Raw genomic sequence first — 13,811 nt, forward strand, 5'->3', positions numbered from 1 at the left:
TTTGAAAGGAGATAACAAAAAGTTCTTAGTAGATAGCACAGATACCTCTAAACCCAAATGATTTAAATATTCTATGTCAATATCTAGTCATTTAGATGGAATATTTGTGTAGCTCAATCAGTGGCATATAAGCCATTTCTATGCTTGAATAGATTTGCAGCTGATTACATTTGTAGCACACAGTATCTCTTCCTGGGGAATATGTTAATTTCATATAGGTATTCTATGATGGTGGTGTGTAAGCATGCACAAGTCTGTGTGTGTGTGTGTGTGTGTGTGGGTGTGTGTGTGCTTTCAACACATACCTCCTGTTTCTCTGGGATTATCCAGAAAAGCATTTTCCAGAGAGCTTTATTTCTAAGCTTCACATGAACATCTGGAGATTTCAAGGTGAAAATGATTCCTCGTGGATTGGTTTTAACAACAAGGTGGGTAGCACAAACTGAAAGGGATTAAGGCAGATAATGTGACCACACAACAGTTTCCTCCCTTATAAACCTTTTAAATCACTGAGCAGAATTTTAATTCTATCTGCTAAGTAATGCAGGCCCCCAGAGCAGAGGTTATGCATGCGGCCACAGGTTGGAGTCCTTAGCTGCTTTTTCATTACATTGTGCACTGGAATTTCTGCTAGCCTCTCTGGTGATGAAGCAAGGCACGTTTGAGTCCGACGGTTAATCCTTTTATTTATTTTTTCAATAGGAAAAGAAAGCATGATTTTAAAGACCATTTGCTCATTGCTGGATAAGTACAGCCCTGTAAAACTTAGACCCAAATATTCTTAACTTATCAATGGACATATTTTAGAACAGTCTCCGGTTCTTCCTGCTACACTGTTTTGGAGTGATTTAAGTTAGTGTATTTACATATAATTCTTGGAAGAAAGACGATCTTTCCTTAACAAAGCTGGAGTACTCATTGGCAGGCAGCAGAGATGGGCTGTGTTAATGTCAATTTCTTTACTTTTTGTAAATGCCACCTGTGTTACCAGCATTGATTTGAAGGTGATGTAATTTTCTTGCAAATCCATTCATTTTATAGGTTTTTGGCAAGGCCCCCTGCTGTGTTGATTAGACATAGTAACTGTGTCTATTTAAACAGGGTTTTAAATGCTTGGCTCGACTTTCTGTATTGGCTGGATAACGAGACATATAGTAGATACTTTAACTTAAGGTTGTGCTAAGCAATGATTTGACACATAGCTTAGTGTTTAGCCATTTGTGATAATAAGCACTTTAATTGTGGAGTTAATTGTAGGTACCTGCAAGACATACCTTTAAGTGATCCTGACAAATAAGATACAGACTCTCCAACCTCTTTAGGTGGCTTTTTTCTAACAGTGTTTCTCAAAGCGCAGCCCTCAGACGAGGCGCAAAATCAGCGTCATTTGGGAACATGTTCGAAATGCAAATTCTTGGCCCCAGCCCAGACCCACTGAATAAGAAACTCTGGAGATGGGGCCCAGTAATCTGTGCTTTAAAAAGCCCTCCTGGTGGTTCTTCTCTTGTTAGTTTGAGAACAACTGGTTATAAGAAAATCCCTGACACACAGTCCTGCTATATTTTGGCACCAAACAATTCAATATGAGTCACTTTTATAATTACTCTTAATGAATTAACCTTCTATATTGAAATTATCAAATGCTGGAAAATCATTTAATATTAATGAAAACCTATCAGTTATCTCTTAATTTTTGAATATTTATCTTTACACTGATAGATGGTGGCTTCTTATAAATGTATTAGGATTGAAGTTCAGGGTGAGGGAAAGCAGCTAATCTTTATTTTCTTTATCTCCCCTTGCCTCCTCTTTTCATTATCCAAAGAAGTTAACATCACATGCTCCATTACACAAGATGCAGCCTTTATTATCTTTTATCTCTTCCTGAACCCTTCCTATAAATGATACTTGATTACTCTTGCATGTTGAGATAGACATTAGAATAATCAAAACATCGAGGAAGTGATGCCTGGTTAATCTAGGGCAGTACAGCTTCCACGACACAGATAAATGAGTTGAGGTTGATGCAAACGTAAATTCTAGTGGATACGCTGAGATGCTGTTTTACGGAAGGTAGGTGAGAGACTTGATGCTAGCAAATAAACAAGCAAAATGGTAATAAATATATTTTCCAACAAAAGAAGTGTTAAATTCCCTAAGGCAAAGAAGATCCCTGATAATTTCGATATCTGAAATTCACTGCAGTTAATTCTTTAAGGTGATTAATTTGGTTGTTCATTTGTGCACTCATCAAATATTAATTGTGATGTTTTCTTTTTGTCTGCTTTAAGCCGAGCTGAAACTGTGTTTCCAGAATTCCCTTTCCAGATTAGTGTGGGCCACAAGACAAGAGACATTTTGCGTGAGATTTGGAAGACAGAAGTGAAGCATAGCCAGGGCGCTTCAGGGCACTGTGTCGCTTACACCTTGGCTCACCTTGTTGAAATGGGACAACAGCCAGGGCTGCAGTGTTTCCAGGTCCTGTTGGATACCTTCCTGTAGCTTCTCAGATTCCTGCACCACTTGTCAGGTTATCTTATGAAAATACCTGCTTCTCCAGCAGGTCCATCTATAATCAAAGGTAGATCCTTAGAGGTTGTTAGAGACCCGTATGAGTTCCGCTTCACCCTTGTGGGTTCCAGCTTGTCTTCACAGTTCTCGATCCCTCCTTGCTCAGTCCTCACCCTCTACTTCTCATCCATCTTTCCTGCAGGGCTGCCTACCCCATCCATGGACACAGGAGCAATAGCTTCAGACAGACTCTTCAACCAGCTCTCACAATTTCATAAGGTCAAATCCCCATAATAAGAATACCTATCCTTTGTTAGTTAGCACTCCTAGTGTTTCTACTTCTCTGATCAAACCATGATACAAAATTTGGTACTAGAAAGGGCGCCAGAAGAACTGAATCTGAAACTGATCATTTCTTCAAATTAGTTCTGCATTTTCTAGAATTGATTCTCTGCTTTGTTTAGATTTAAAGACATCACTGGCCCTATTTCCAACGGTAAAGTGGCCAAAGCATGCAGTGGCAAAGCATTTACTTATTACCTGCAACCAAGTGCATTTGGAAGGCAAAACTTTAGAGAGCAAGGATGTGTTGGCAAAATCCAAAAATCTCTGTGACTTACAAGTCACAAAGATATATTTCTGGCTTATAATACTGGGGACCCTTTCAGAGGGGCTGCAGCTGCACTCCAGCTGTCTTTTCATCTTGTACAGCAGGCAGAAGGAACCGTCATGATCTGGGGAATGCCCCTCTAATGGCAGAAGGGATGAGAAAGAGTGCTGGTGGGAGCCCATTCCCCTCATGGTCTAGGCTCAAACATACCTTTGATCACCTGAATTCATATTTTATTAGGCAAATATGTCACAGCCAAACCTGAAGTCTATGGGGCAGGAATGCATTATCCTCTTCCAAAGAATGGGGAATAAATAGTGGCCAACAGCAACAACCATAGTAATGTATCAAATAACTCTAAATTGAGGTTGGTTATTATTTATTAGGGGCCTGGAAGATCAAATGCCAAATAATCTTAAAGCATAGAATAAAAATACTGTGAGCTGAAAACTAGAGTGAGAGTAGGAAATTTTTAAAAATAGTAGTTCCAGAAGGAAAACAACAACAACAATTATGGAAGAGAGGTATTACTGAAATGAATACGAAAATAAAATTTCCTTGAAATAAAAAAAAAAGTTCTGATTTTGCACCAGGTGAAACTTATGGAAAAAAGACACACTTAGGAAAATTCTGATAAAATTTCTGACCCTAAGAACTGATTTAAAAAAACTAACAATTTTCCAAGCAGAGATAATAAAATAACCCAGCCCCCCCCCAAAAAAAAATTCAGGCTATCATCGCTAACAGAGAAGGCAAAGTATAAAGGGCTGCTGTCTGAGTCCTGTACCAGCCAAGACCTCATTCACTGGTGAAAATGAAAGATAATTGAGGTTAGGCAGGAATTCCGAAAGTCTCATTTATATCAATAAAAATATGAATCAGAAAAGAAACTTGAAAATTGTAATAAAGAGGAAAATGTAATTAGAAAAATTGTTACCTAGGCTATATAACTAGTTACCTAGCTAACTAGCTAGATATAGGTGGATATAGTAATATATAGCAATATGCATGGTACATTGAGCTGGTAGGTGTCTGTACAATCAGACTTTCAGTTTATAGATGACTCCTTCTCTCAAAGTTTGGTGTCCCAACTAATTGGGTTGGTTTCTTTGCCATATAGATTGTTACATTTTTAATATCTCCCTTGCAATATAATTCCTGGAAGTTTTTAAGAAGGACTTTTGAAACAGAAAGGACACACTGGCCTTGGTTTCTCTGTGGAGATGTAAGTGTAGCTTGGTGGGAAAAAATAATATCTATCTAAATTTCAATAAATAGTATATTCATAAGTGTCTAATTATAAGAATAGTAAATAATCTTGACTGGAAAATGTCATTAGAATTCCCAGTTAACAAGACAAACATGAAAGGAACAGTAACTTGATTAATTGAGCAAAAAATGGGGAAAAAAAAGAGAAAATTAACAATATATAATGGAGGAAAAAATAAAATAAACTGGAAGGAATGAGATCAAGTTTACCAGTTTTTAAGGTACATATTAATGATAATTTAAAAATCTTGAGTTTAAGAAAAAAATTTAAACTGAAATAAAAGCTATCTAGAAAGCAAGAAAAAGAACATTATGGAAGACTATCTAATATCTATGTAATATTCCCCTCTTTTCTTAGAGGGAAATGAATAGCCTTAAGTGCCTTTGATATTAAAGGAGAGAAGGAATTAAATATACATTTAAAAAAATAGAAAATAAAAATGCAGGATATAGGAATTAGTAGCGATAAATGTAAATTGATGAAATAGAAAAAAATAAAAAACACTGAAAAGACAAGTAAATATATCTATTTGGGGGGAGGGGCCAGTTAAGTATATAATCCCCTTGCAAGTCTGATTAAAAAATAAAAGTGGATAGCCAAAATAGATAATATTAAGTATGAGAAGAGAGACAAAACCACAAGGGAAGATAGACTAAAAAGAGGATGCTCCTCGAACAATACAATTTGCCAAAAATGATGGAGTAGAAAACTGAATAGAGCCAATTACCAGAGAAGAGACTGGAAAGGTGAGACATCAACAATGAAAAATGTATCTGAACAAGAGCTTGCAGTCAAACATTGTATAATCTTTAAAGAAGAGTTAAATAAGTTTGATATTGTTTAAATTGTGCAAGGCTATTGAAAATAATAGAATCCACTCTCATTCTTTTGTGAAATTAACATTATTTTGATATCATTACTGTAATAAAATACTAGCTATATATACTATTTATATAAATACTATGAAAAAGAATATTATGGACAAATCTTAATAATGAATAAGGGGGCAAAAATTCTAAATGATGTAATAACAAATAGAATTCATCAATGCATCAAGAGAATAACACACCATTTCTAGTCAGGGTTTATTTAAAGAATTGAAGGGTCCTTTATATCAGGACAACTATTAACATAATTTATTATAACCTGATGAAGGGAAAAAATGTTTGATTACTATTAATAGGCACTAAAATTTATTTTGATAAAATTCAGCAGTCAATTCAAATTAGAATTCTAAATAAATTGAAACTGAAAGGAAAATACGTAAGTGTAACAAAGGCTATTTATAAAAAATGATAGCAAATCTTCCCATAAACTGTAAAAGTTGAAAACATTCCATTGAACAGAAATGGATGAGAAAAGGATATTCACGATCACTCTGATTAGTTGTTAGTTCTTCAAGATTTAAATATAAGCAGTAAGGTAAGAAAATGAAATCAACAACATAAGCATTTGGTGAATAAAGTTATTTTTGCTGAGGATATAATTGAAGATGGAGAAAAGCAAGAGATTTTTGTTTAAAATTTTTATAATTAATATGATTATCTGGATACCTTCATCAATGGCTTTTTTTCTAATCTAGACATAGCTAACACAGATGGAAATGGCAAAAACTGTTCAATTTAAAACAATAAAATGCCAAAGAATGAAATTTAATAAGAACACTATATTATCTAGAGGAAGAAAAAATAAAATCTTACTAAACAACTGAAGAGCTTAACATATCACATTTTCTTGGATGGGAAGACTTAATGTTACAGTGTAATATATACAATTTATTTATGGAGGAGGGAAAATAGACTTATTAGATATTATATATACCATATTGTCACTTTAATGAAATAAAGATGAGATCAGTGTAGGAACAGACAAATAGATTAGTGAAACAGAAATAGGAAAAAGATCTAAGTTTGCAAGGCTTTAATACAGGACAAAGAAGTGGTTAATTCAGTGGGAAAAAGATACATTTTTAAACAAATAAACAGGTACCACTGGTTAACCATCTGGAAAGAAATAAAAATGCAACCGATCTTATACCACATACAAAAAATATACTCCAGATACACCAAATCCTTATGTAAAAAAACAAGTGAACAAACAAAAAGCTATGAAAACTTCATAAATAAGAAGAATATGTGTATCTAGAAATTAGTGGTTGGGTGACCACCAAAATCAGTTCTGGAAGACTGGAAGGTATTACAAATAAATATAGTTAATTGCATATCAACAAAAATTTTATATGGAGAAGTACACAAAGTCAATAGACGATGACTGATCTGTAAAGCTATTTCTAATCTGATGACATACAAAGAGTTAATATTTATAAAGAATGAGTTCTTACAATTAGAAAACCAAACTGTTCAATAGAAATTGGATAAAAACATAACTAAAGAAGTCACAGAAAATTAAAACTTTATAGAAAATAAATACACTAAATATGTTCATAATTTCTAGTAGTTTGATAAATGAAAAAATATGCAAATTAAAACAACAGAAAATGTAATTACCTTATATCCGTTAGACTGGCAAAGAAATAGAAGAAAAACACCTATAGATATCAGGATTGTGGACAAAAACATGCTTATCTATAGATGGAGAAAATGTGAAGTATTACAGTCATGTTAGAAAGAAATTTGACAACATCTATTAAAATTAAAAACACACATGTCTTTTTAATACAACAATTTCATTCCAGAGATCTATGCAGTGGAAATAGATACCAACATATAAGAGTCCAAGTGTTTAGGGTGCCTAAGGTGGCATTGCTTATCATGGTCAAAACTAGAAACACTACAAATGCCCATCAATAGCGAAAGGAAGCCATTGAAAGCTAGTTTTCTGTTATAGCTTTGAAATTTTTTGTGTGTGTCTAATGTTCACGTATGCTGAAATACTTATCTAACAATAGAAATACACTCTTTCTGTGCATTCATGGAACTTGTATAAAAATGACTATATATGAGTCTCCAAAGTAAATACCCACAGATTCAAAAGCATCAGGCTGGTATTCCAGTAACCAAAATACAATAAAATTGAAAATCAACAACCAAAAGATAGCCAGAAGAGTAACAACAGCAAGAATATCAATAATGGCAACGACAATGAGAAATCATAAATAAAGCATGGATTTAATATAACATGATAAATAAAAGTATAAATAACTAGTTGGAGATGAACAAGTTGGCGCCATAGGAAGGTCCCGAGCTTCTCTCCTTCCAGGGACACACTGAATGCACAGCTGCACACAGAGAAATTCCTTCTGAAAGAGGTTCAGAAACTAGCTAAGCACTATAACACATAGGGCAAATGAGAAAATACCCACATAATCACCACATCAAAATGGGTAGGAAAGGCTGAGACACACTCTTGCCCTACCGAAACCAAAAGAAAGTTGAGGTATCTTGAACTATATCAAACAAAATAGGCATTAAGCCAAAGACTATCAAGAAATAAAAGCCATCCAAACTGGAAAGGAAGACAGAAAACTGTCACTGCATGTAGATGACACACTGTATCTAGAAAACCCTAACGACTCCACGAAAATACTGTTAGAACTAATCGATGAATTCAATGAAGTTGCAGGATCCAAAATGAATATAAAAAATCAGTTGTCTTTCTAAATACTAACAACAAACTGTCAGGAAAAAATTAAGAAAACAATCCCATTTACAACCACATCAAAAAGAATAAAATATTATGAATAAATTTAGCCAAGGAGGTGAAAGATCTATACATGGAACACTGGAAGACACTGATGAAACAAACGAAAGAGACACAAATGAATAGAACGATATCCCATGCTCATAGATTGGAAGAACTAACATTGTTAAATACTGCATGGTATCACTTTTATGTGGAATCTAAAAAAAATGTTGAACTTACAGACAGAGAATAGAAAAGTGGTTTCCAGGGGCTGGGGGTAGGGAGGAGATTAGGAGAGGCTGGTAAAAGTGTACAAACTTTGTGTTATAAGATGAATAAGGTCTGAGGATCTAATGAGGAACATGATAACTATAGTTGATAACACTATTATAGTAAAACTGAGATTTGCTAAAAAAGTAGAACTTAAATGTTCTCATACACACACACAAAATAATTGAAAATATAAAGTAATGGATGTGTTAATTAACTCGATGGGGGAAACCTTTGACAATGTGCATGTACATCAAATCATCACGTTGTACAAACATCTTACATGTGAAGTTTAAACATCACGTTGTTTAGACATCTTACAATTTTTTTGTCGATTATACTTTAATAAAGCTGAAAAAATTAAGTTATAAATATCTATAACAGAAAAACAATGAAAGTGTATAACCTTCTCTCATCTCTCCACCTCCTGATTTTGTATAGAATTGTTCATATTTCAATAATTTGATAATAATATTACAACACTATCATAATATTGTAATGTAAAATAAATTTTGTGTTCAAATTACAATAATATATTATCCATGTGACAATAAAATTAAAATTCAACCAAAGAAAGATAGCCAACAATAACAGCATCACGTAAATGATTCATGGGTTAAAGACAAAAATAATGAAAATTATAGAGCATAAGGGAAGGTCTTTAACCTCCTTTCACCATTCTACCTCCTCATTTTATGAGATATTCACAGATATGATATTTATGTGTCAAAGTTTATAACATTTCATAACATTAGCATTTTCTTATGAACCACTGTACGCATTTAACTGTCTTTACTTCTGTATTTAATTGAACTTGATGCTGGCCAGGGGTTATTTTACCACAGCTCCATTCATCTTTCAGTTGGTAAAAATGCAACACTAAGGAGTCTCCTTTCACCTCCCCTCCCACCAGGGCTTATGTCTACTAACTTTACTGAGTTTTTTAATACTTGAAAATATCTCCCCATTGCCTTTAAGATAAGCATTTTGATTCAGAGATTCTTTCCACAAGGACTTTGCATCTATAGATTGTTTCACTCTTTTCTATCATTTAATATTCCTATGGAGAAGGGTGAGTCCAAGCTTATTGATTCTCCTTCTTGATACCCTTTTTTCTTTTAATGCCTGGATCACCAAGAAAATGTTTCTTTACCTTGAAGTCCAATTACTTTAAGGACGTGACTTCACATTAATTGCCCTGTATCAATTTTTCCTATTACGTAGTGCAATCTTACAAATTGCAGATTCAGGTATTATTTATTTTTGAAAAGTTGATTGCTTCTATTATGGTAGGGAATATAATTCAATTCCATTTTTTCAGGTTTTTATCCTGAAAGAAGAATTATGTGTATGCTAGATAACTTTTATAGTTACCATTTTCCACTTAAAGATTAATTTTACTCATGTTGTTTCCAATACTACTAATGTTGTTCTCTGTCATGTCTTTTGAATTTCTGCTTCCTATTGGCTTTTATTTTTCACTTTTTCTGTTGTTCTTTTTTTTTTTTATTAGTTACAGGGAGAAATGTGGGTTAGAATCACCTTTTTTTCTGAAATATTTAACTAGAAATGCCAACTTATAATATTAAAATTCTTTGATTTGCTACGCAGAAAATCAAATTAATTAGGGCATGTGCAAAAAAGTTCAATGGGACATTATTATATTATTTAGGGGAGAGGTAATTGGTACTTGCAATATAAATATCAGCTGTGTTGAAAAGAAGTACTGAGATATAATAATTTGTAATGAAACACACAGGATTTGGAGATTGGTTAGATATAATAGCTAGCATTAAGGGAAGTGATTTTTAACTGTTACAGATTCAACCATCTTATCCCTGATTACACCATTGGAATTACATTGAAATCTTCCACTCATTACACTTTTGCGCAGGATTATATATAACTAAATCAATCAGCAACAAAAATCAGCAATAAATATTCCTTGTAATGCAGTCTGAGGTACCAGCTCTATAGAAAACAGTGATCTTTATTTTAATATATATACACTCTTTTCAGTTTCTAATAGATAGCTCCACTATGGTCTTTTTCATTTTAATAAAGTCTACAGAGTATTTTTCTCATAACTTTTCTATGATACATAGCTATAAAATCTGCCAAGAATGGGAAATGAACTCATATCTCCTTCCAAAGTCAAGGTACTCTACACTATACTACTTTTTTAGTAAAAAATGACAATATCTATAGTTAATGCTGTATAGAAAGTTAATGAGATTATCTAATTTCCCTCTTGTCTATTTTTCATAAATTCAAAACTAGAATTTCTATTTCTTAGGAGAAAATAAGAAAAATATTGAAAAGGGAAAATCCTTCAGAATCTAGATCTAAGAAACCTTTCTCTCTTTTCCTTGGTTTATTTTATTTTTAAAACTCTACTAGGCTTAGAAATACATACTTAAAATTAAAAATAGATATTTGATTGAGGAACAAAAATACCCCACAAAATTTAAAGAATCCCTTTCCCCCTAATCTCTTTCCCCCTAATGTCTCTATGTTTAAAGAGACAGTAGGAATAAGCTTCCCTAGTCTAGATTGAGTACTATAACTTTGAGCTTGATATAAATATTTTGGAGAAAATAAGATTGATTGCATTCCTGAAAATATTAATGAGAATAACTGTTTTGTCAGTGTATTCCTAGAATTTACTTGTAGTTTTAATCTGGAATATTTTTACCAAGTGTAAACATTTTTAAGTGCTTTATGAAAAGCAATTTCATTCTGAGATGGACATTGAAGGCAATTACTTTTCTATAGTTTTTCAAGGTCCAAATGATGCTGTACCTATGTTAAAAAAAAAGGTTCCTATTTTGTCATCTCACAAACAGGCTTCCATTTAATGCCTGAGCTTTGGCTTGTTAAAGAGGATTCATACACATTTTACTGGAACATACAACCATTTGAATAAAACTGGATACATTTTTCGCTTACAGAATGAAGGTTAAAAACCAACCAACATTCTTCAGCTTTTATAGCTATAAAGATCATCATTTCAGCCAAAGAAATAACACTTTGTGAAAAATTTTAAATGAAAAACATATCTGATCTATATTTTCAAATTCTTCCTTTAAAAATTAGAAGTAACTGCTTCCAATGTTAATATACTCAAATAAATAAGCCTTGATCAGACATTTTATATCTCCTCGAGTTGATGGTATCCAGCCAGATCTCATATAGCACTCACCTTCCTTCTGAAAATGCTTGCATAACAACGCTTCCTTAATAAATATTTTCTTAACCTTTTTAAGGTTTAGGATTTTTAGCTTCCTTTTCTTTTTAATTTAGAGTTAAATTGTAGGATCTACAGCTTTTGTAACCCTGGTTCTTTGGCTATTTCTCTTCCTAGGATTTACTACACTAGGGACTGGACCATTGGATTAATTTGCAAAAGTATTTACTGCTTAATGTAAATTAAGATCATTCAAGGAGAATGCAGTCATTTACTGAGTTCTGAGTTGTATTCTGAAGTCATATATTATCATTGACTTGAATGGGAAACCAGCCAAGACAGTGGCTTATTTCTTGAGGATGGTGCCCATCACCTCTCTCGTGAAGGGAAGAAAAACAAAAAGAAATGAACCAAAAAACAATGCTATCTATCTATCATCTATCTATCTATCAATCATCTATATCCATCTATAGCGATCTATCATCTATCTTAAAATACTAAAAAAGAAAAATAGCTAGCTGATTCCCAGCTCTTCTTGTTTATGCTCACTTAAAGATTCCTAAAACAATCCCTGAACTCAAAACTTTTCTGTTTTTTTTTGAAAGATATGCTCTTTGGGTAACACTTTCCTACTTCCAAATAGCATTTAAAGAGGTTTGATGGTGATGAATGCAGTAACTTCATGAAATCAAAGCAACATGGACCTGTCTCCCTGCTGCATACCACTCACAGATATGGAAATAATGTTATGTTGTGAATCTAGTTCCATATTTTTTCTTACATAGTGTAATTAAAGATTTAATTATTCCTTTCTGTAAATAGCATTCCTATATATGAGCTATTGCTTTGCATGAATATAGCATTTTTCTCTGGTTCTTCCTGAAAACGAGTTGGTTCTGGTTGACATTCTCTGCATACACATTTTGACTTCAACAGGCATTTATTAGGCACCTAATGTGTGCCAGGTTATTGTTCTCAGAGCTCTTCCTGATCACATCCAGTAACAAGGAAACACAATAAAAAATCCAGCATCTGAACTGATAAAAACAGACCCAAGTCTATCCCTATTCTCCATTGCATCCCTATTCTCCTTCTCTGTAGCTAATAAACCCCAAAACAATATATTCCTCTGATACTCCACATAAATACAACATTAACTATGTTTTGTTTTAATCATGAACAAATGAGGTCTCCCCCACCTATTATTATTATTTTTTTGGCACACATTTGTTTTGGGAGCTAAAAACAAATTAAATAATTTCTAGATCTTTTCCCTTATTGGTCATGATAGCTAAAAACTGATCATTTTCTGGTGATAATTATGAATTAATAACATCTAATATAGGACAACATGTACAAACCTGGTATTTGTTTTCCACTGAATGACATGAATACACATATCTACTCTCACCATGAGCTTTATTTTCGATTGTTTTATTTCTTATAGTTAAAAAGATGCACAGTGTAGATGCCCTCGATTGTACTGTAAATTTAATATACTAGGCACATTCTAATACTAGTCTTCAAGGTTTTCCTCGTTAAACAAATGCTACTGACATGTTTATGTTTGTTCTAATTAAAAGCTGTTATGAATGGGTTATAGTGTGCTTTAAAAACGTCTCTGGCATAAATTTCAGAAGTTTGGTTTTGTTTTAACCCAACGACATGTTTTCCACATTATTTTTCATTTAATTACAGGGATATGACTCCCATCCCCTCTCCAGTTCAGTGATATTTTAACTGTTGAAGATTAAAGTGAAAATGTTCATTTTTTGGGTTGGAGTTATTATTTGGATGAGGCTGGTCCGGCATTTTCAGAGTTTAGGTATCTAGCACTTAATCTTCGGTGAGGTCACACAAGTTTTTATGGAGCTGTTAGGAAGCATGGATTGTTCTTATTATTTCCCGAGGGGTTAAGTCAATGCCTTGCACATAGTTAGCACCCTATAAATGACTGTTGGATTAGTGAGTCATGATCATAGCCATTAAGAATATCAAACCTTTCCTATCCTTTGGTTGTCATCTTGTCTCCCATTAGATGACCAGAAACGGTGTATTTCTTCTCTGTTTGAAAATGCAGCTCTACTCACCCAGATGGTTGTACTCAGGCAGATAAATCCATAACCTATTCACCCCTTAAATCCATTTTTAATTAACAATTGTGAATATTTAATTTTCAACAAAGCCTCAGCGATGCTCAAAGCACCCCTTCTTATTATTGAGAAACTCAAATGGTGGTAAGACTGCTGTATCCATTTAGTTGGAAATTAGCACATTCGTTAGAGGTGTTATTTAAATAAACAGAATCATTACACTGCACA

Source organism: Eubalaena glacialis, chromosome 7 (assembly GCF_028564815.1).
Source record: "Eubalaena glacialis isolate mEubGla1 chromosome 7, mEubGla1.1.hap2.+ XY, whole genome shotgun sequence".
NCBI lineage: Eukaryota > Metazoa > Chordata > Mammalia > Artiodactyla > Balaenidae > Eubalaena > Eubalaena glacialis.